The sequence below is a fragment of the Zea mays genome, chromosome 3 (genome assembly GCF_902167145.1).
Source record: "Zea mays cultivar B73 chromosome 3, Zm-B73-REFERENCE-NAM-5.0, whole genome shotgun sequence".
In the NCBI taxonomy this organism is placed as follows: domain Eukaryota; kingdom Viridiplantae; phylum Streptophyta; class Magnoliopsida; order Poales; family Poaceae; genus Zea; species Zea mays.
Window position 1 is genome coordinate 197,899,120 of NC_050098.1, and position 23,503 is coordinate 197,922,622.

Genomic DNA, 23,503 nt, shown 5'->3' on the forward strand with positions numbered 1-23,503 from the left:
ATACTAAATATCTGTTGATATACTTGCTGGTTTGTATGTTTGCTTATTCATGTTGCATAGTTATCAGAGCGTTCGTGCCGTCTCGTGGAGGCCAGATCTGCAAGTCTACGCCAAGCCAGTTCCGCGAGCTCCCCTTCCCCTTTCGCCGGATAAGCACGACAAGCTCACTGGATCCCTTTGATGCATAAATTACCTATGATTTTTCAACCACAACCCTCAACCTATTATTTTATGCATGATATGATTTTGAGACAAGTTATTATGGCCACCCAGCCGCTTGCCGCAATCAATCCTTGATATATTTGTTACAAATGATTTGAGAAAAGGTGTGAGTTTTCAAAAGAAAATGCTTTTCAAAATGTGTATGATGAAGGGTTTTCACCCTTATCACCTTGTGAGTGGGATGATCAGGGACTCCCTGGTTTAGGGGAGGGCCTAAGGTGATGGCTCAGCTGGTTTAGGCGTGAGCAGAAGGATTGTCCCCTCATATAAGGACCGGTTTGTCATCCTTCACTTCCTGTACTCATAACAAGTACAGCCACTCGAGACTGTATGGGCAGTCACTCGATATGAACTCGTACGGTTCAAACCCCAGGGTTATGAAGGCTGGGGAGCACCTGGAGGATAAGGAGGGGGAATGTTTTGTCCGGTTTGGATATGGCGGTGGCCTGACTCCTTCCGGTATAACCGTTAAGTGCGAGGAAAGAAAGAGATTCGGATTCGGATCTCATTGGCCATGAGATCACAGAGCCAGACTAGTGGGTAAAGTGTACCCCTCTGCGTAGAGTTTGAAAACCTATTCGAATAGTCCATGTCCACTGGTATGGACGAGTCTGGTATGGTATGACAATTAGTGAAAAAAAGGGTGCGTTTGAGAAAAGTGGTTTTTAAAAGGTACGGCAGTTGAGCCGTGAGCTATGGTGGACGGGAACTCTAGTAGCTGTTTTTGAAAATGGAAACCAGTGGGAAACTGCTGAGATACCTGGATGGTTTAGTCCAGAGGATTTTGTTCTATACTGAAAAACTTCCTGCTCCTTTTGGAGAGGATGCGCTTTGCAAAATACAAAATGTTTTTCAAAACAACCCTGCATAAAATATTGTTGTTTCTGCAAAATATCCTGAGCTCCACATATTCCATGCATTATATCTGATTTCCCCATTCAGCGGGTGAAGGTGGGCTGCTGAGTACGTTTGTACTCACCCTTGCTTATTTGTTGTTTTTCAGAAAAGTAGATCAGGTAAGAGTTACGACTGTTCCCAACCTTGACTGTGGCTGTTGGACCGCTGATTTGCTTCGCTGCGTATATCGGGCTACTTCAGCCCCACTCTGATGATATGTCCCGAGTTGTGGACCAACTCTTAAAGTTGTTCGCCACCTTTATAGATTTGTCTCGTTTAAGCATATCTATAATCATCTGATGTATAAATGTGTTTACTAGCCTCCTGGGACTAGTAATTGTATCACATTTGAGTCCCAGAGGATTGGGACGCTTCACTTGTGAAAGCCGAAGCAAAAAACTAGTCAAAACGGTTCATCATAATGTCCATATAGTAGAACACAATCAAGGTAGTTCGGACGATGAACCAAAGGAAGTTTACACTGCCGAAATAGTTTGGCCTGAGCAGGCCAAATCTTCGGCTTGCTCCTCCTTACAGTCAGTTCAAAAGAAACGACAGGAGGAGGTTAAGTTTACATTTAATGTCGGCAAATGTGATAAGATATTCGATGAATTACTAAAAAATGGTAACATTAGGATCGATTATACTGTTCCACCCGCCGACGAACTAAAGCGTCGCGCATATTGCAAGTGGCACAACTCATTTTCTCATGCCACTAATGATTGTAATGTGTTCCAACGACAAATCCAATCAGCCATTGACGAGGGGCGATTGAAATTTCAGGAGGACACGGAGCCCTTCCCAATGAAATATGATCGACTTCAAGGGCAAAAGGGTCCTAATTCGGCCCAGCACAGCCGATAAGGGAAAAGACAAAGAAGTCATCATCGGCAACGCACGGGAGGCCGATGGAAACAACAAAATCTCTTGCAGGAAAGTGGTGGCCGAAAAGACTCTTGAAGGAGGGGAGACACTGAAAGTGACCATCACAACCTCCGGCTCAGGGGGGCAAGCGCAGACAAGGGGACATGCGCGAGAACCAATACTGCGCATCGCGGACGGTCCGGTGTCCAGGTGCGGACGGTCCGTAACATCGCCAGACGGTCCGGAGCGTTCCAGCAGACGGTCCGACAACACAAAGGAGCCACGACGACCACGTACCTTTAAACCACGACAACCAGAAATAGGTATGTGGAAAACTAACACGTTCAGGGCAGCTGGTCGGTTGGTCAAACCCGACCCGACCTTCGATCAATTATTATCCAAGTATGTGAAAAAGAAGGCCGGACCCAGTGATCGGCTAGCAAGGCGACCTCGCTCGCCCATTCATGAGCAGCGTCAGGAAAGACCGATTGGACCACCTCACCAATTGGAAAAAATGGAAGGTCATAGTGTCCAGTTGAGGCCTAACATACCTGCATGGACACCTCCACCCCCATATCTACTTATGCCATATCCATATACATACATACCTCCACCATATGTCCCAAATCAATTGTGGGGCATGCCATCATATCTATTTGGGATGCCACAGTACCCCGCCTGGGGGGCACCCCAAATATCTGTTCTTGACAGGTTGACGCCTCCAGTACAAGACCAATTGAGAGCCCCTCAATCTGGTCCACGAGCACAGGCCCAGCAAGATTGTCGAACAACTCGACCCCAAAGGCTGACTAATCCGTCAGGGGGGCATACAGCTGCAGCCTCCAACAGTACGATAAAAGGAGATGTCATTAGAATAGAACGACAGATTTTTTTCGTCGTACAACAAAATAACGAAGGGCCGATGATTTTTGGTGAATCGGCCAACACAAACGAAAAGGAAGGTACGACTGTCAAGAAAACAGCCGATCCAAAATACTCCATGCCCCAATGGTGCCCATCGAGATTGACACGATCACAAAAGCGAAAATTACAGCGCCTCAGAGCAAAGGAGAATCAGGAAAAGGAGGCGGAAAAAATATTCAATGACACACATCCGCAGTATCCGCCACCACAAAAGAGATGGAGACCAAAGGCCATTGAGAAAAATCAAACGACCACAAAGATAGGAAATAAAACGACAACTGTGCAGCTCTCTGCAGGTATGGTAGATTGTCCGGCTATAAAGGCCAGATCATCTACACAGGACGCAGACCGTCCGACCCCTGAGGCCGAACCATCCACACTACACCAAGACGCCTCCAACGACGTACCGACGCCCATGGAGGAAGACGACCTGCAAGGAGAAGACCTGGTCGACTACGGAGCTACGCCAGAACACTCAGAAAATTAGGAAAGCAAGGTGACGAATTGGTCAGGACCAGTATGACGCTCAGCGGTGTTGGGACTGACAGTTCGATCAAAGCTAAAGGGGTCACGTCCGTTGAGTCAACCATCAGGACCAAGGCCACTGCGTACCATCCTAGTAAGTGGCAAGATGCCTAAGAAAACCGATGTGATCACATCGAGTTAGTTGCTTTTAGTTCGCTCAGCTCCACTAAAAGGCAGGGGGCATATGTTGGGAACCAAAAAGAGCCAGCGGACGGTCCGGCCCTGGGATCGGATGGTCCGCGCGCGCAGAACAGATTAGGGTTCCGAGTTTCTTGCCGTGTTTGTTAACAAAATTCGCGGGATTAGCTCGGGGAGTTTGTTTGTAACGGGTCCAGCCCCCTCCTCTATAAATACAGAGGTATACAGCCGATTTGTAATAATCAATCGAATCAATAACACTTCTATTTCGCATTTATTTCTTGTACAATTAGGAGTAGTTCTAGTCTAGTTCTAGTTTAGCCTCTCGATCCCCAAATTCTCCGCTTCTCTTCGACTCTACGTCGATTAGAGGAGTCTAGGTCGGCCTGCCCGAGCCTAGACATCACCTAGGATCTCTCCTCCCCGACGGGGTCCCTCCCGGGAGCGAGATTCAGGCGCCGCCGGCGATCTTCTGCCGCCCCTGCGCACGCGCGGACCGTCTGGCCGTCAGGCAGGGAAAACCCTAGCCCTGCGCCAGGTCGCGGACCGTCCGGCCCCTGGCCGTGGACCGTCCGCGCCTGTGCTGAGAGCACCGCCGCTGGTTCTTGTTGAGTGTTTGGCGCCCCAAAAAAGCGTCAACACAAAGCTATACAATGGAGAAGGTCCAAAAGTGAGCTACATAATAAATAACCATGACTATTCAATGGAATACTACTTTGCAGATGGCATATACCCGTCTTGGGCAACATTGGTTAAGACCATACCTAAACCACGGGGTAATAAGAGGACTTACTTTGCTAAAGCACAGGAAGCAGCACGGAAGGATGTTGAACAAGCCTTTGGCGTCCTGCAATCTCGATTTGCTATTGTTCGGGGTCCTACTCGATTATGGGATGAATACACTTTAAGTAACATAATGGTACCCTGTATAATAATGCATAGCACGATTATTGAAGATGAAGGAAGAGTGGATCCAAACGAACGCTTTGAAAATGGTGAAGTTAATGTGGAACCCTCCCATGAGATGATAGCCGAATTTGATGCATTTCTGGAGAATCACATGAAAATTAGAAACCAAGAAACACACTTTCAACTTCGAGAAGACCTAGTGGAGCACTTGTGGCAGCACCACCCAGATCTATATAGTTAGTGTCATTTGTTTAAGATTCTTAAATTTCTAGAAATAATGTGGCAAAGTCCTTTTGTACCTCCAGCATTAGTGTCTTATATTTTTTTGTATTTTCAGCGGAACCTGCAATAGTTCTTACAATAGAATATTTATTCAGCATACCAAACTTGCGATAGGTTATGTCACTGACCTTGTACAGAATTAGGAACTTAATATTCTTTAAATTAACATCACAACCGAAATAGTTCTTACAATGCTGATAACTCAAGACACATAGTTCATGCAATTAAAATTAACAATGACAATAGTTCGTACAATAGAATGCCTCTAGAAACTAAATTAAGAACAAGGCTAGCAGTGAGCTATGATCTAATTCATGCGACGAGCCATAATCTCAGCTTGAATGCTCAGGTAATATTGCTGCTGCATCTCATTCATGGCACTGAGATCAATGGTCATTATTCTATCTTCTTCTGCAATCCTCTTCAAGAAATTATTGTTTGCCTCGTTGGCAACCTTCTCCTTCTTTAGCGCAATCCTCTCCTTTTCTAGTTCAAGCATCTCTTTGTCCAGAGCAAATGACTTTGCATGTCTTTCTTCTCTCTTCATCTCCTTCTCTGCATCATCCTCAATCTTTTTTGCCTACAGAAACTTCAATGCTTCTTTGCAAGCATCATTGCCACCCTGACGTGCCGCCTCTTTTGCCTTCTTCTTACCCAAAGGTCTTTGTGATGGTTCTATCTCTGGAATCTCAATTGCATTAGGAGCAGCATCATTAACCTCCTTCATTGATAGGTCAACAAGGCCTAGACTTGATTTTTCTGGTTGTTTTCTGCTTCTTGTTACTAGTTTTTTGTGGTAACTAATTGATTTAGCTTGTCATGCCATTTTGGTTGGTTCCTCAACAACAGCCAGCAATGCTTGAATTGAAAAGACTTGTTGTGGGGATCTTGTTCTTTAAAAAGCTTCTCAGCTTGCTCCACCTGGAATCAAACAAGACATTCAGTCAAAAAATTGGAAGTCATGAATTTCATAACCAGTAGATGAGTAAAATAACATGTTGACATACCCTATCATGAACAGCCAAACCGCTTTGATTTCTAGTCTCAATACTATTGCAACATCCACATAACTTACAGCATCTTGGATACAACTCCAACGATGCAGCAAAGAATTTTCAGTACGTTTGGGACAATTTTCTCTATTCGCCTCAGAGAACAAATATATTCTTTTCCAAAACGTGCCTCTTGTTTGATTAGTCCCTTGTGTCTATCTTCTTCTTCACTGAAATTTTTACCTATGTGCTTTAGGGTTGGCTTGGATGAGGTGTTCTTATCCTTTGTACAGATTGGCTGTTGCAAGTGAACTGGTGATTGAGAGATGTCTTCAAAAGGTTCAAATCCTCAATTCACAAGATTGGTAAAATAACAACCATCCCCTTCCATATCTGAAAACAAATTGAACAATATAGGAATTAGCACTTTTTAAGACTTTGCAAACTACTCTGGCAAAATAGTAGTCACTGTTCTATGAAATAATTTGGCAAAAAAGCGGTGTTTGTTCAAGGGGCAATTCAGTTCACTTAAGTTCATTTGTATGAAATAATTTCATCAGAAAAATATGTGTGTTGATGAAACTAAAGACCATGTTCATTTGATGAAACTGCAAACTGATGAAACCGATCTCCAGTTTTTGAAACTAATAGATCCACAGTTCGTATGTCACTGATGAAACTGAAGACCATGCCACTGATGAAACTGATGACACCGATTCTAGCCTTTGGAAACCGACGGCTAGGAAACTGGGAGCGGCTAGGAAATGAGCTGCAACTATACCACGGTAGCGTTTGCACCATTAACAATCCGACATTTCGTTGCCTTGTGGCAGTGGATGAACACGTCGGAGTCCTGGAAACCTGCAGCGATATATCCAACAAATCCGGCAGACAGTTGGGGGTGGGGGTCGAGGTGGGGGAGAGAGAGGAGACCTGAATCCGGTTCCTGCGGCGGCTAGGAAGAGATCCTACGATGACCGGGAGCGGCGGGGAGGAACTCCTGCGAAGAACATGAGTGGCGGGGAGGAGGCAGAGCCTAGCGCCGACGTCAAGGTGAAAGGCCTGTGTGACGTACGAAGCACCAGTTGTTTTTTTTCCGGACTTGCTACATGGTTATGAAATGCAGGGAGCAAACAGGGTTACATGAGAAATAACTAAATTTATGAAGTCAATTTAGAGAGCTGTTGGAGAGAGAATTTTGTGCTAACTATCTAAATTCTTGATTTATATAGTCATTAAGAGAATTATTGTTGTTGCTCTAAGGTTGTGTTTTAAATAACCCCTAAATTGTATTTTGACTGCAAGACAATGTTTAAGAATGGTGGATCAGGGAAACGTGTTTATATGATGGCATTTAAGTGAAACCTAGTTCCATAATAGCATAAATCCAAATTTATCGTTCTAGCTAGGGACAAGGTTCTTCTCCACTACTGTGGAGATTCGACAATTCTCACTTTCTCAGGATTCGATTCGATTGGGTTCACGAGTTTTTTTGGTGCCTCGCCTCGGCTTCGCTCCCCTCCCCTCCCTTGTGCACATCACGCTTTATTGTTGTTTCTGGTTTTCTCACGATTGATGCTAGGATATGCAGAGGGTAGGATAAGAGCTAAAGCACATGTAAAGCCTTTTATCTGTTTGTGTCGTTATTTTCACTTTTATTTGTCGTTGAGATGGCACACAATTATATCATAGTCTATAACATGACAAATTAAATAAGTAGATATAAAGTCTACAAATTTTTAGGGCTAGTTTGGGAGCTATAAACCCGAAAAGAATTGGAAGGGCTAAATTCCCTTTCTTATTCAATTTTAAATAAGAAGGTGAATTTAGCCCCTCCAATCCCCTCCGGTTTTGTGCCTCCTAAACTATCTCTTAAGGGTCGTCTTGCGTCACTCTTCTTACTTAGGACTTGTTTGTTTTACCATTAATCTACGTGGATTGTGTAGTATTGAGTCGGTTTAAATCCATAGAAATCAATATTCCTTCTAATCAATTCCAATACAATCTAATCCATATGAAATTGGAATAATCGAACAAGACCTTAATGGAAAAATTAAAATTGTGCACAAATAATAATTTGAACGTTGGTTGCTGGCTCCACATTTATATCAACCTAACCAATAGAACATATATATTTTTATGTCTTATTAAAACAAAGCCTATTTATATGATATATATAGAAATTGTGGCAATGTACAAGTCAAGTGGCTATATATATATATATATATATTGTATATTAGGAGCCCTAGGCTTCCAATAACTAAAGGAAGCCCGGGCCAGACAGTGCAATCCGGTCGAGCCGGACCACATCCGGACGTCTATAAAACAGGACCTGGAGTGCTAGGGTTCAGTTTTTCACGCCCCATCTCAATTCATTAGCAACGACGGTTGCCCGATAGCGCGCGCGGCGGTGGACCCCGGCCAGTGGCTGCGGTGGCCGTGGCTCCCCGACCTCGACATGCGGTGGCGGCGGTTCCCAGGCCGGCGGTGGCGGCCCCCGATCCAGAGGGCGAGCGGCGGCGGATCCCAGGCCGGTGGCCGCAACTCCATTACCTCGACGCGCGGTGGCGGAGGTTCCTCGATCCGCAGCGAGGCCCTTGTGCAGGCAAGCGGCGGCGTCCCCGAAGCCCCGAGGAGGCGGCACTTCCAAGGCCGGCGAGCAAGCGATGCCCGTCGACGTGCGAGTAGCGTCGGCGACGCATGAGGCGCGATGTTCGAGCGAGCGACGTCACGGAAGGGGCGAGATGCGCGCAACGAGGATCGCGCGTGACATCCTCTGATCTGGCGCATTTTTCTTTTCGTTTATTGTGTTTTATGCCTACCACATGTATTATTTACGCTAAAAACTGTATGATTTTATGCTTTAACACAGAGTTCGTATATCAGTTTACTGCATGCACATTGGAAAGGCAATTCCTTGATTTATGCTGTTCTTAATTTGCGCGCATGCAATGGAAACTCCCACGATTTTGCCATAATTTTTGGATCTGTATAAAAATAGAAACCGTATGCATGCGACTGCCATGTTTTTCGGATCTGTCATAAAAATAGGATCGTAATAACAACCTACTAAAGTTATCAACCTCTAATTGACTCGGTATTTACGCTTAAAATTGAGGGATTTTATGCACAAAACTTAAGGTTTTTACGCTCCACCCGGAGATGCGTCCACCAGTGAACAACATGCCAGATTTTTTACGCAGTGTAAGGAATTGCATAAATACCTACACCGTGTAGTATAATTTGTTTCAGTATACATCATAAACTAGTTCTAATGCGTTTAGTTGCATGGCTGTCGGAGGGATCCTATATTTATGAAGGAAATAAAACATTAAATGTGATTTTTTGTTTCTATGCATGCAATTCATTTCCTTTCATTGCATATTCTTTCCATCATAAATTCGTGTGCATGCAGCCTGTAGCAGATTTTTACGCAGTATACCGAATTGCATAATTATCTACACAGTATAGCATATTTAGTATCAGTATATAGCATAAAATGGTCATTACGAGTTTTAGTTGTATGTCTGTTGCAGCGATCCTAAATTTATGGAGAAAATAAAGCATTTAAAATAGAAACCGCCACACATATCTTTCCTAAATTTACGCGCATGCAAGGGATCGTGTTTGACTCATGCATACATTTTGCCATAATTTTAGGATCTTTATAACCGCATGCATGCGACTGCCATGTTTTTCGGATCTGCCATAAAAATAGGATCGTAATAACAATCTACTAGAGCTATCAACCTCTCACATTGGCTCAGTATATACGCTTATAATTGAGGGATTTTATGCTCAAAACTTAAGGTTATTACGCTCCAACCCGGAGGTGCGTTCACCAGTGAACAACATGCCAGATTTTTTACGCAGTGTAACGAATTGTATAAATACCTATACCATGTAGTATAATTTGTATCAGTATATATCATAAACTAGATTTAATGTGTTTTAGCTGCATGGCTGTTGGAGGGATCTTATATTTCTGAAGGAAATAAAACATTAAATACGATTTTTTGTTTCTATGCGTGTAATTCATTTCCTTTCATTGCACATTATTTTTATCATAAATTCGTGTGCATGCAGCTGGTAACAGATTTTTACGCAGTATATCGAATTGCATAATTATTAACACAATGTAGCATATTTAGTCTCAGTATATATCATAAAATGGTCCTTACGCGTCTAGCTGCATGGCTGTTGCAGCGATCCTAAATTTATGGAGGAAATAAAAAATTTTAAAAACAGAAACTGCCGCACATATCTTTCCTAAATTTATGCGCATGCATTGGATCGTGTTTCACTCATGCATGCATTCCTTTTTTGCGCTAACAGACGTGGGGCAGGTGGCGCACCCGACAGCCTGTTTGGGCGCGCTGGTTGAACCAGTTTGCAGGGGTGGTCGGCCTGAGCTTCCTTTAACTATTGGAAGCCCAGGGCTCCCGTTATACCTTCCCTATATATATATATATATATATATATATATATATATATATATATATATATATATATATATATATATATATATGACACATATGCGACATACATTCGTACGTATTCTTAAAGTGTGGGGTAAGTACATATATGGGTACCTGATTCTCATGTACTCGTGGGTGAATTTTTTATATCTTTATATGCACCATTAGGTATGAAACTCGTGGTAATATTATTATCCATCGTTAGATTAGAATTCATCAAAGTCCTGAAACTCCTAAAAATCCTCATTGATGGCACAATGGCAAAGCCAACTACACCTCCAAGTTCATCCAATTAATCAGTTAAGGGCGTCTCATTCAACCCTCATGATTGTATTGTTATCCCAGGTGGTCTATCAACGAACATGTCCTTACGGAGAGGCACTCGGGAAACCGCTCGAGCCCCATAAAATGCCACAAGTTCATAATCATAATCATATTGGATCGTAGTATCATAAAGTAATTCTCATCATGTTCGTTGATTAGGGTAAAGCACTAGTAAGTAGTTGATTATAATAACCCAACCCAAAAAAGTAATCAAGGACACGATAAATAGAAAGCTAGTCAATACTTAAGTTAATCATAGTATGCAGGATATTGAATTATAAAGTACATAGGATATGATAGGTCAGAGGACACTTGCCTGCACCAAACTGTTGCTGCTCAGGGGCTTCTTGTGCAACTTCATCGGCCTCCGCGGACGGAACATTATCTAAGCGACTGCGAACATACATTCAACATTGTTGGAACAGAAATAAACAGTACACTATACAAAGGAAAACACGTACAATACAAAATAGCGCTTGTTTCTACGGTCACACGAGAGAAAGAAACAACAAGATCGAAACAACAGTTGAGAAGTTATTGTGTCTACGTTATACGAGTATGGAATCGAACCTTTAATTCGACATACTCGCAATACTCAACATTTATTAAATGCAATTAAATCTATCACCTAGTTTTAATTAGTTTGCTATGCTAACAACTTTCAGTTAGATAAATAATTCACATAACATTAGCGGTTATAAGCGAGACGAAGTAATAGTGTGAGACGAAAATGGCCACGCGCGAAGCAGCACGTGCATAGTACACGCATACGGCGCACGGGCCGACACTACACGCGAGAACTAGTTAATATGTGACATGATTAAACTAAACAAATATTTAATAAGAATAGTTCAGTTAAGATTAACTACGCTGATGTTGATTTATAAATGCGCAAATTCGAAATCATAAATTAGATTTAAAATAGACGTCGTTTTATTAACCTCTGGTCAAACAAACGTTTAAATAAATTAGATAAAATATGAAACAGCGGAGAACATTACTTCTAACATGTACGCAATTTTAATACTAATCTAACGCGACTTGAACGGAGTGAATCGGATTTAAAACACAAAAGTTATCGTAATTTTAATTTGAACTAAATTCCTGCGTATTGATTAAATTAAACAGGGACTAAATTGCAAAACGACCATCTTCTTCCTGCTCTTCCTTCTTCCTCTCAACCATGGGAGGGGAGGGGGAGGGGGGGGGGGGAGGAGGGGGCTGCACAGGGGGGCCGGGCCGACCGAGCGGGCGCGCGACATGGAGAGGGCGCCGGGGGCGCGCGACGGCGGCCGCGGCGGCGGCCGCCACCAGCCATTGCTGGAAGGGGAGGGGCACCGCCAAGGGGGAAAAGGGAGGGGAGGGCTGTAAAGCCCAAAATTTATATAAGGGGAAAATAATAAAATAAATAAATAAATAAATAAAATAGTAAATTCATATATCTTAAATTATATTTGAGTTTTGAAAATCGAGGACTGAATTTTGAAACCAAGAATTATGTTTAGAAAAGAAGTAATAGAAAGGTTTTCTATTCAACTAAATGATTATTCATTTCATTAAATGATGCACTATAAGCATTTATTTGTATGAATATTAAATTTAGATGACTCAAATCTAAACTAGACTTTTTAAATTTAACACATAAAATTGAAACTCAGGAAAATAAATAATAGAGAGAATACTCCTTGCTCGAATATTATCTTTAGAGGGTCAACAAAAAAAGTTAATAAAATATAATTTTGCACCATGCTGGGATTTTGAGTTTTGCTTGGGCATAAATTTGAAATTTAGAATTCAAACTTGGTTTGAATTGGATTTGAAATAAGAAAACATAAAATATTAAGAAAAGAAAAGAAAAAAGGGGAATTCTGTGAAAACGACATCGCGATTTCCGGTAACGACCCCTCCCATAGTTTTGCTTTGAGCCCAACTGCGTTTTGATGTGGTCTACTTAGAGCACCCACCACCATATTTGGCGATGGGCCAACCACCGGCGATGCTCCGTCGTATGGGGCGGCGGTGTCGCTGCTCTAGTCGCTTCGGGCAAGGGGAGAAATTCCTTAACCGTGGAATAAAGAATCAACGGTCGTGATTGGATGAGGCGTACCCCCTTCGGGGAACTTGATTAGAGCCGTTAGATCGGAATCACATGGATGAGGTTAAATCACGAGTATTTAAATCCTGATCGTCGATCACTGAGCGAACGACCGTAGTCGCGTATCGGTTCGGGATAATCGGATCTAATCTGCACCGTCCATGGATGATCGGATGAATAGGAACAGATGATACCCTTTCGGCTAGGGAATTTTACTTAAGAGCCCCTGGACTACATAGAAATTAACCCGCCGTCCATTGCAACAGTGGTAGGAAAATTTTACACGCTAGACCCTGCGCTTTCCAGTACTTGACGCGCAGTCCAGACATTTAATAAAATCGAGGAATTAATTTGGGAAATGATTTTTAATATAAAAATAATTCTAGAAACTTGTATAATTCATATTTAATTCATTTTAACTCCAAATTGATTCATTCCAGTGGCATTAATTTTGTTTTAATATTGTTTATTATCTAGTAACCTTATTTTAGTATGAAACATATGGCTAAATTTATGCGCTTGATTTGTTTTGTATCTACCACTTAAAACTTCGGAATAATCATAATTAATTCATTTTAAATCTGTTTCAATCCGTTCAAGTTGCATTAGTTTCATATAAGTATTTACTACGCATTAATACACATTAATTAGACATACCACATGGTTTATGATCAGATACTTATTTATTCTATGTATAGTAGGTTAATCCATCTACTTAATGCAACATGTTTATAATGTGAATAAAAGATAATCTTTAATCAAGTAACAACTTAGATTAAAGTTGAGTTAATTACTTATAGAATATTCTCTCATATGATGTATACTAACCAATTTATAATATAGTTTAATATTTAAATCAGTTAGATCTTCCATAAATCCTAACTTTGTAACCGTAACTTCGATTTTAGTAGTCCTCGAATCTGCGATCTCGTACCGACGCGTAGATTATTATTATATAGTTTGTTCTTATGTTTGGTGTGATGTTAATTTTGTCTATACCATGTTTGTTTGTATTGCTACGACTAGCAGTGAGGTATAGAGAATCTGAAGATCATCTTGGTACCTGGAATCTCAAGTCCTAGGTAAGTTGTGCCCTTGATCACTTTTATTTACCCAATAATGTTCTCTATAATCATTTTTATCATGTATAGGTTTAATTTTGATGGGACCCTATAGGTCACCCTAGTCTGGTTATCTTTATACCTTGTTTACCCCTGAACTATTTGGGTAGTTTTGGTATTGCTCTATATGGTTTTGGGTTTAATATTACATTATGTCCATGTTCCAATTATACTATTGTTTTACTTATTGTTCATGACAAGATCATTATTTTAATTAGAATATGGAGCTTAACTTGAGAAACACGTGCCACCACAAGGGTGGAATGGGACGCCCTTGGCTGACTAACTAGGAAAGCTAGTGGAGGACTACCTTACCCAATAGGGGCAACGACAGTAGGGGAGTACGCGTGTAGGGAGGTTCCCGTGTTGATTTTGCTGCGATGGCGGTCAGACGGGGGATTCCTGCATTGCTCTTCCTAGAAACTGTAACGAGTTTTCTGAAGGTAGTGGAACTTTGTAAAGGCCTCGTAGTGGATCCGTAGCTATTCACCTTGGTAGTGTCTAAGGGTCTAGCTAACCCTGGCGACATGGGATACACGACTTGTGGATACAGTGTACAACCTCTGCAGTGTGTAAAACTGGTATACTAGAACTGGTATACTAGTCGTGCTCGCGGTCATGAGTAGCTCAGGACTCTCGCATGATTAAATTATGGAACTAAATTCAATTTGTCATTTGCATTGCATGGGATTTATTATTAATTTTGTTCTATTATTATTACGATTTGGTATTTACTTACATTTAGTAACTGCTAATAAAAATTTGACTAACTTATTAAAAGCAATGCTCAACTTTGACCCCTATTATTGATCAGCCTTACACGTCACATGAACTCCCACCTTTGGTGAGTTCATGCACATTATTCCCCACAACTTGTTGAGCCATGAACATATGTGAGCTCACTCTTGCTGTCTCACTCTACACCAAAATCATACACTTCCTACGGTTTTTAACTTTACAACTTTTATAACAAACCGTAGGAAATAAATAACTTTCGAGAGGCAACTGGTAGCTCTAGGAAATAAACATAACTTCCTACGGTATTTTATAAAAGTTGTAGGAAGTTAGCTTTCACATGCTGACCTGTGCGTTCGGTCAAGCGAGCCGCTAACTTCCTAGAAGCGGTCGTAGGAAGTTAGCAGCTAACTTCCTACGGCTGCCTCTAGGAAGTTAGCATGGGTAGCTAACTTCCTACGACCTCCTCTAGGAAGTTAGCTTTTAGTTGTTGATCCGCGGGTGTGTTCAAACGAGCCGCTAACTTCCTACGGTCGACTCTAGGAAGTTAGCTGCCCATGCTAACTTCCTATGCCCTCCTCTAGAAAGTTAGATTTTAGCTTTTGACCAGTCAAACAAAAAGCTAACTTCCTACGACTGCCTCTAGGAAGTTAGCATGGGCAGCTAACTTCCTACGACCTTCTCTAGGAAGTTAGATTTCAGCTTTTGACCAGTCAAACGAAAAGCTCAAGAAAGTTATGTAACTTCCTACGGCTTTACTCTAGAAAGTTATATTTTTTTATCTTAAACCTCTACTCAATCTTATCCTTTTCTCACTCCTTTCTCACTCCCGTGTCTCTTCCACCAGGAAACCGCCGCCGCACTCACGCTCCCACTCACGCCCGCCGCGCCCGCTGCACCCGCGGCGCACCCGCCTCAACCCCGCCCACCGCCCTCGGCCCCCGCCCTCGCCCCGTCCCCGCCTACCGCCCCCCCGGCCTCGCCTGCCGCGGCCGCCCAAGCCCCCACCCACAGCGCCCGCCTCCGGCCCCAAATGCCGCACCCGACCCCGCTCCCGTCACCGATGCCTCCACCCCGCCCCGCCGGCGACCCCACGCCCGTCGCCCCCACCGCGTCCAAGCCCACCGTCAGGTACCATGTTTATACTTTTTATTTTTTATTCAATGTGCTAACTTTCGAGAGTTAACTCAAATAATGACGTAGGTAGTTAGGTTAATTAACTTGATTGGCTAATTGTTGCATATAGTTTAACTATGTTAAACTCTTGTATGTTATGGCTAAAATTAAGTTTATGTTGGATTAATAATATGGTGGGTGAGGACCGTCGATGAAAATTATGCTTAGTTAGGTTAATTAAGCTTATCGTGAAAATTTATAAATCACGTGTTATTTTATTTTAGCATCAAATATGGTGGGTGAGGACCATCGATGGATGTATGAAGGTTGGCGTATGAATCATCCCTCGACAGAGTGGATAAGAAAGACAAAGAATTTTATTGATCGTGCTTTTGCTTTGTCAAGAGGCATGGATGTGCGATGTCCATTTAGTATGTGTCGGGTTTGTAGATGCCAAGACAAGAGAACTCTATCAGGGCACCTTTGCAAATATGGCTACATGCCTAACTATGAAGTCTGGGTGTATCACGACGAGAAGTTTCCCCGTGAAAATGTGTCTGAAGCCCACAACAATGATGACGTGGAATATGATAGAATGGACGAGATGCTTCAAGATTTAAGGGAGGATCCTAATTTTGTGTTTCCACCATATAGTAAGGAGCTACCTCCAGATGTTAAAAAGTTCTTCGACCTCCTTAAGGCTGCAGAAGAACCATTGCATGAACACACAAAAGTTTCCATCCTCGCTTTCGTGACTCGACTTATGGTTATTAAGTCTAAGTTCGTGTTCTCGAACAATTGTTACAACGAGCTCTTGATCTTAATCAGCGAAGTGTTTCCACCAAATCACAAGATATCGAAAGACGTGTATCAATGCATGAAACTGCTCTCTGGTCTAGGTATGGACTATCAAAAAATCGATGTTTGTCCAGATAATTGAATGCTTTTCTGGAAGGATCATGAGAATGATAAGAAGTGTCAGTGTGGCAAGTCGAGATATGTAGAGGTAAAAAACGTTGATGGTGAAATGGTCACATCAACAATAGCTCAAAAGCAACTTCGTTACATGCCTCTTGCGCCTCGTCTTAAGCGTTTGTTTCTTTCGAGAAACACAGCTAGGCACATGAGATGGCACAAAGAACATGAACGAGAGGACACTCATGTGATGACACATCGATCTGGTAGTGATGCGTGGAAGGCTCTAGATGACTTTGATCCAGAATTTGCTAGTGAAGCGAGAAATATTCGAATTGGGTTGGCGACAGATGGGTTTACACCTTTCAATACAAATGCGGCTCATATTCTTATTGGCCTGTATTTGTTATTCCATACAACCTTCCACCTCATATGTGCATGAAATATGATTACATGTTTCTTTCCCTAATTATTCCTGGACCAGACCATCATGGGAAAGGCCTGAATGTGATGATGCAACCCTTGATCGATGATCTCAAAAAGTTATGGGAAGGTGTTGAAGCATACGATTGCTACAAAAAGGAGAGATTCACACTCCAAGTTGCGTATTTGTGGTCCATTCATGATTTCATGGCATATAGTTTATTTGTTGGATGGAGCTGCCATGGAATTCTAACATGTCCAATATGTGGCAAAGATACAGATTGTTTTCGCCTTGAGTTTTGGGGGAAGATCAGTTACTTTGACTGCCCCAGATGCTTCTTACCCCAAACTCACCCGTATATGTTCAAGGTTAACACCTTTAAGAAGGGCACTATCGTGACAAAGGGACCGCCCAGGCATCTGAGCGGACTTGAGATTGAGGCTATGCTTAATAATTTGAAAGAGAAAGAAAGTGGTGATGGATACATTGGTTTTTGGAACTGAGCATACACTACACGACGGTTCACTTACAGCGACCTACGGTTGGTTGCTAAAACGGCCTTCAGCGACGTACGATTGGTCGCTAAAAACTTTTAGCGACCCATAAGGATGGTCGCTGTAAGTGCCGTCGCTAAAGGCTTTACTGACCGACATCTTTTTAGCGACCGACCGTCCGTTGCTAATATTGTATATTTAGCGACCAACCGTGAGTTGTTGTACTATAGATTTAGCAACCAATCGTGAGTCGTTATACTATACATTTAGCAACCAACAGAAAGTTGCCCCTAGTTATAGTCGTTAATAATGATAATATACCATTAATTAGCATTCAACAACTGTTATATATACAAAAGCATCACAAATCACCAATTTTTATACACATAATCACATAGATATACAAATTTAATTAGTATTGCACAATGATAGATCCACATCACATAAACCATCAACAATCACCACAACAAAATCATTCACAAAACCTACACATGTTATTATGTTTTGCACATATTTGCAAACACTTTACAAAATCATTCACAAAAGTACCAACGCTTCAAGTGATTCGCAAAAGCCTTCACAAAAGCACTCCAACTTCTTGTATCCTCTTGTTTTAAGACACAAGTTTGTAGGGGTTGTGATGTCGCCACTTACTTGATGCTAACAAGACATTTCCTTCACCAAAGCCATCTTCAACACTTCGCCCATAAAAAGATCAATTCTCTTTTTCAATTGCATGTCTGCAAGACAAGTGATAATTGTAATAAGTAACATGATATGTTAACCAGAAGGTATGCTAGCACCAGAAACGACCAAAGAAGATGGTATGCTAGGAAAGATATTATGAAGAAGACATTCGCCCGGCTCAGGAAGGAATCACTCCCCTAGTTTTCAATCAAAATCACTTACTCGAGCAGTCGCTGATGGCGACGACGACATATAAGTTCTAGTTTACAACGAACAATTTAAAATATGAGTCTAAGAGCAACTTGGGCTACTGATTCACATAATTGGGCCCAATATCAGGGTTTCACACTATTTAGCAGCGCCGCCACATGGAGTAGCTGACGAGGAGCTAAAGAAATATCCGTGTTACAAGTTCCAGCTGAAGAAAGAAGTTGCTGCACACTCAGACCTGTACAAATAAATCCGCACATGCATCACACCCAATCCATTTACAAATAAAATTGCAGCTGAAGAAAGACACAATCCATCACAATATATTCATTTTGAACAACAAGCCACCAATTCATGGACAATGAAGTTTTATTCTTATTGGCAATCCTCACTAATAAATATAGAAAGCAATCTAGTACTAGTGCCACTTATCAGCCTGAGACAAACTTGGCGATAATTTTTATTTAAGAACAACAAGAAGTCTAGCACACTAGAAAACAAACACTGCAATTCAGTTTATTTCACTCAACAAAACTGAAATTGACGACTGTTGGGGGCCTTCGGCTTCCGAAGGTCCTCAAAAACGTGATTTGACAATGTTTTCTAAGTATGCGAGCAGGTATCTTCGGAATCAGGTTGCGGGTATACAGAAGCATGGTCAAGACGAAGCTTGACTGAAATGGAAGACGATCATGACGAAGGATGATACGATCACGAAGCTATGTGCAGAGGAGCTTCGGCATGACAACAGAAAGGGGAAATCGAATTAAAGATGAAAAGCCAAGTCAGCCCTCGAAGAATTACTATAGACTTATTGATAAAAGTAAAGGGCATTAATGTAATTTTATACGGGCTGCGTCCCGTGCCTATAAATAGATGAACAGTATTCCTGTACTGTTCACACTGACTTGGCATTGGCATCACGATTGTACCCTTACCTTCCTTCAAGCCGAAGGTACATTTGTAATTTGTCATCATTTATATAAGAAAAACGAATAGAAATAAATTAATAGTAATATTTAAAGTAGTTAAGTTATTTTCCATATTTTATACATAAATCTTTTCTTAATCTTTTATTATGATTATGAAGGTATGACTTTCATAACCTTCGTCCGAAATTCATTATACCCAAGGGGAAATAATGTTTCGAAGGACGAAGGGCTTTAATATTTAACATTGTGTGTTGCCTTGTTCTTGATTCATAGCATTTGAGAACAAGTCCCCAACATTGGCGCCCACCTCCGGTGAACTCACTTCCATTTCTTGAGCTCTGAACACCTTCGGCAAGCATCACCTTCGTCATGCCACCGAAAAAAGCTTCAACGACAGGGGCTGCTACTCTGCAGCCGTTGGATCCCAATCAGGACGTCCTTTCTCTTAGGGAGGCCCGAAGCCAGAAGAGGAAGGCTGCTAGTCCAACGCCTCCGGAAGATGACTTGGATCAGGAGATCCAAAACCTGGAGATCCTTCAGCAACATGTGCAACGAAAGAAGGAGAAGATGGCTCATTTAGCTGACCTTCAGAGACAAATAGATGAAGCTTCCGAAGAGGTTCGTCATCTTGTTCAAGATGACCAGAACCGAAGGCCTCCGCGCAGAGAGCTCCATCAGGAAGGCTTCTACAATGAGGACGACTGGTATGAAGATTTCCATCATGGAAATTTTGCTTTCAATGATGCTTCTCCTCTATCAACAGAATTGCAGGCTACACCATGGCCCCAGTCTTACAAGCCGCCCCAGCTCCCCATGTACGACGGTCATACAGACCCGAAGCAATTCTTGATGAGCTATGAAGCAACCATATCTTCGTATGGTGGCAATACTGCAGTCATGGCAAAGTCTTTTGTCATGGCCGTCAAGAGTGTCGCTCAGACCTGATACTCCTCTCTCCGGCCAGGGACAATCACCTCTTGGCAGAAGCTGAAAGATATGTTGATAACCAGCTTCCAAGGGTTTCAGACGAAGCCAGTTACTGCTCAAGCTTTATTCCAATGTACCCAGGACCACGAAGAATACCTCCAGTCGTATGTCCGAAGGTTTCTGCGTCTGAGGGCACAAGCACCAACAGTGCCCAATGAAATTGTCATTGAGGCCATGATTAAGGGGCTTCAACCGGGACCTTCAGCGCAATACTTTGCCAGGAAGCCACCACAAACTTTGGAGAAGCTGCTCCAGAAGATGGACGAGTACATCCGGGCCGACAATGACTTCCGCCAAAGAAGGGAGGAGGCATTTAGGTTCTCTGAAATGACCAGGGGCTTCAGAGGAAGATTTCATATGAGGCATGTCAGGTCAATTCATAACTCCACTCAAAATGATGATAGAGGGAGCCAACAGCAAAGGCCACAATACTCTTCGCAAGCTTCGGGACAACAGCAAAGCTCTGTTCGGCCACCAACTCCAAGGGGCGGAGGCGCCAGGGGCTTCGGGGGAAGATTTGGGGATCAACCAAGAAGAATTTACTGTCTATTCTGTGGCGAAGACAAGGGCCATACCACCAGGATGTGCCACGTCACCATCCAGAAGCAAAAGGAGATAGTAGAAGCTGCAGCACAACAGAGTCAGCCGAAGCAGGTCATGCACGCTGCTTCGTACCATTCGCCTTACATCCCAGAATATGTAGGCAATCACTCTGTAGCTTCTATTGCTTCGGCAAGTCAACCCCAAGCATCTTGGCAACAGCCTCCACCGCCACCACCAACGCAGCGAGGACAGCAGCCAGAAGGGAGTCAGCACACTCACCTTCAGAGGGACTTCAGAGAGGAGTCCGAAGCTCGCACAGTCAATAGCATTGTGCCAGAGTCGAAGCACATTTACTGACAAATATCCTACCTCGACAGCAGTTTTTTCGCATTTTTACATTCAGTATTACTTTTTGGTTAATAAGGAACAATTATGGGAAGTCTAAGTGTCTTTTATTGTTTTTCAATTTCTTGTAACAGTTTCGTCTTTTATCATAATAAAAATATGTCTTCTCCATAGGCTTGAGTTGTCGAAGCATACGAATTTATGGTGGCATGAAGGACCTTTGTATTATCAAAAATTTGTTCTAAGGGACACAGTGCAATTTATTCGAAGCAGTAAAAAGTCGTTCCTAAGGGAGCACAGTGTAAGTTTTCTGAGCTTACAGCGAAAAGTCAGCGCTGATTCCGCCGAAAGTAAAAGGCGAAGAAGCTCCTAAGGGAGGCTTACAGCGAAAAATAAACGCTGATTCCGCCGAAAGTAAAAGGCGAAGAAGCTCCTAAGGGAGGCTTACAGTGAAAAATAAACGCTGATTCCGCTGAAAGTAAAAGGCGAAGAAGCTCCTAAGGGAGGCTTACAGCGAAAAGTCAGCGCTGATATAAAAAGATTGTGTGCTTTATTGCAGGGATGTGTGTATTTTTGGCACAAATATCATTTTGCATAACATAACATCATCACATCATTTTGTATAACATAAGCATCATAAAGCATATTGCATGTGGAACAAGAAGGGGATACAATATTGATCTTCGGAGAATGTTTTGAAAAAGAGAAAATCGTGCTAAGGCACAAGATAAATTGAGAAGAAGTGTAGCTTCATTAGAGAGGCAACATAAAACTTTTTTATAGCTTCGGTGAATATTTCACGAAGCTTGGATATTCTTCATCAGAGAAGTATGGAAATTCTTGTGATATATAAAAGATTTTCTTCACGAAGCATGAAAAGAAGGGAAGATGGTTTTTTCGCCGAAGGCTCAAAAAATGGTATGTATGCAAAATTTCATGCATCGTAAAGAATTGAACTATAAATAGATTATATATTACATTCAAAGTTACAATGTATTACACATGTTACATTCCAAATATTTTTACAATAGCATCTAATCCTCCTTAAGAACTATTTCTGTAGCTTCGTTCAGTAGCTGATCGACAACCTTGTCCATGATGGCTTCGACCATTTTTCTAATTTCATCGTCCCCCTTCGGGTGGAGGCCCGGAGATGCCTCAGCAGGTTCTGAGGGAGGAGAAGATACGACTATATTACTATTACAAACCGCGAGCAAAGTCTGGAATCAAAAATTACAACAGAATAAAAACCACTAGTTAATACCTATTTGCTCTTCGGGCTCTGCGCCTTTCTCAGCAGCCTCTGCTATCTTCCTAGCATCATGAATGCCTTTTTCGCTTCTTTGAATGATCTCTTGAGCCATTTCTCGGCCGCCATTGTCCCAAATGTCGGTGAAAAATTTTCCACCAACCAGGCTTGATTCGGCCGAGGGGTCTTTTATGTCTTCGGTGGACAAGGCGTTTTCGGTTTGTGCTAAAGATTTCACATGGTTACAGCCTTTTCTTTCCAACACAGTAGCAATCCCCCTGGCGTCCGAAAAAACACATATGTCTCCGCGACTATTCAAGATTTCTTCGAAGGCCTCAGCTTCGTGATTGATCCATTCAATCGGGCCTTCTGGATTTCCCCTTGTGAAATTCTCTTCGCTAGAGAATGCGCCAACGCTGGCAAAACTGGATTTTATCTTCTTAACACACTCTATGGATTTATCATAGTATCTTTTCTTGGAAGCACGAAGCTCTTCAACATTTATTTCCAAATGATTTGCCCATTGATCACTAAGTTCTCGTTTTGTTTCTTCTAGTATGCGTTCTTCTTTAGCCCTGGCCAGTTGTTTCTGAAGATCCTGAATTTCGCGTTTTTGGGCTTCAGCTTGAGCCTTAGAGGTAGCTTCGTCTTCCTTTATTTTATCCACTAGTGTAAGCAGAATTTTATCTTTTTCTAAAGCTTCGTTCCTCAGCTTGATAACCTCTGCTCGTAGGTTGTTGAAAGCAATATTATAACTTTCGTCTTCAGCATTCTTTTGCGCTCTCAAAGCGTTGCTTAGTATTAAACCCTATATGAAAAAAGAATTACTATAAGAATAAAAGAATGATTCAAAAATTGTAAATTTCCAAATATACAATTTTCACACCTTCAGACTATTATATGCAAGGCTATCCGCAAGATCGTCCTTCGTCATAGCGCAGAGTCCAGCTTCAAGCTTCGGAAACCCCATGCTTCTAGCCATCTCCCGGCAGACGGATAATTCTTTGTTGTCTGGGAGGCAGTATAGGAAGTCATCTTCGTCTGTCTCATTGAACACTAGTGCCCCCTTCGGATATTTCAATTCTCTGGCATAGT

The 23,503-nt window shown here is 42.1% G+C and overlaps 1 long non-coding RNA gene across 1 annotated transcript; it reads right to left on the reverse strand.

Moving 5' to 3' along the window:
• Nucleotides 1-4,897: 4,897 nt before the first annotated feature.
• LOC103651155 (uncharacterized) lies at nucleotides 4,898-6,888 on the reverse strand. The gene is made up of 3 exons (XR_564596.4): nucleotides 6,687-6,888; nucleotides 5,769-6,146; nucleotides 4,898-5,682 (listed from the first exon to the last, which is right to left on the reverse strand). It is a non-coding gene; the product is annotated as an uncharacterized lncRNA (long non-coding RNA).
• Between the last annotated feature and the right edge of the window lie 16,615 nt (nucleotides 6,889-23,503).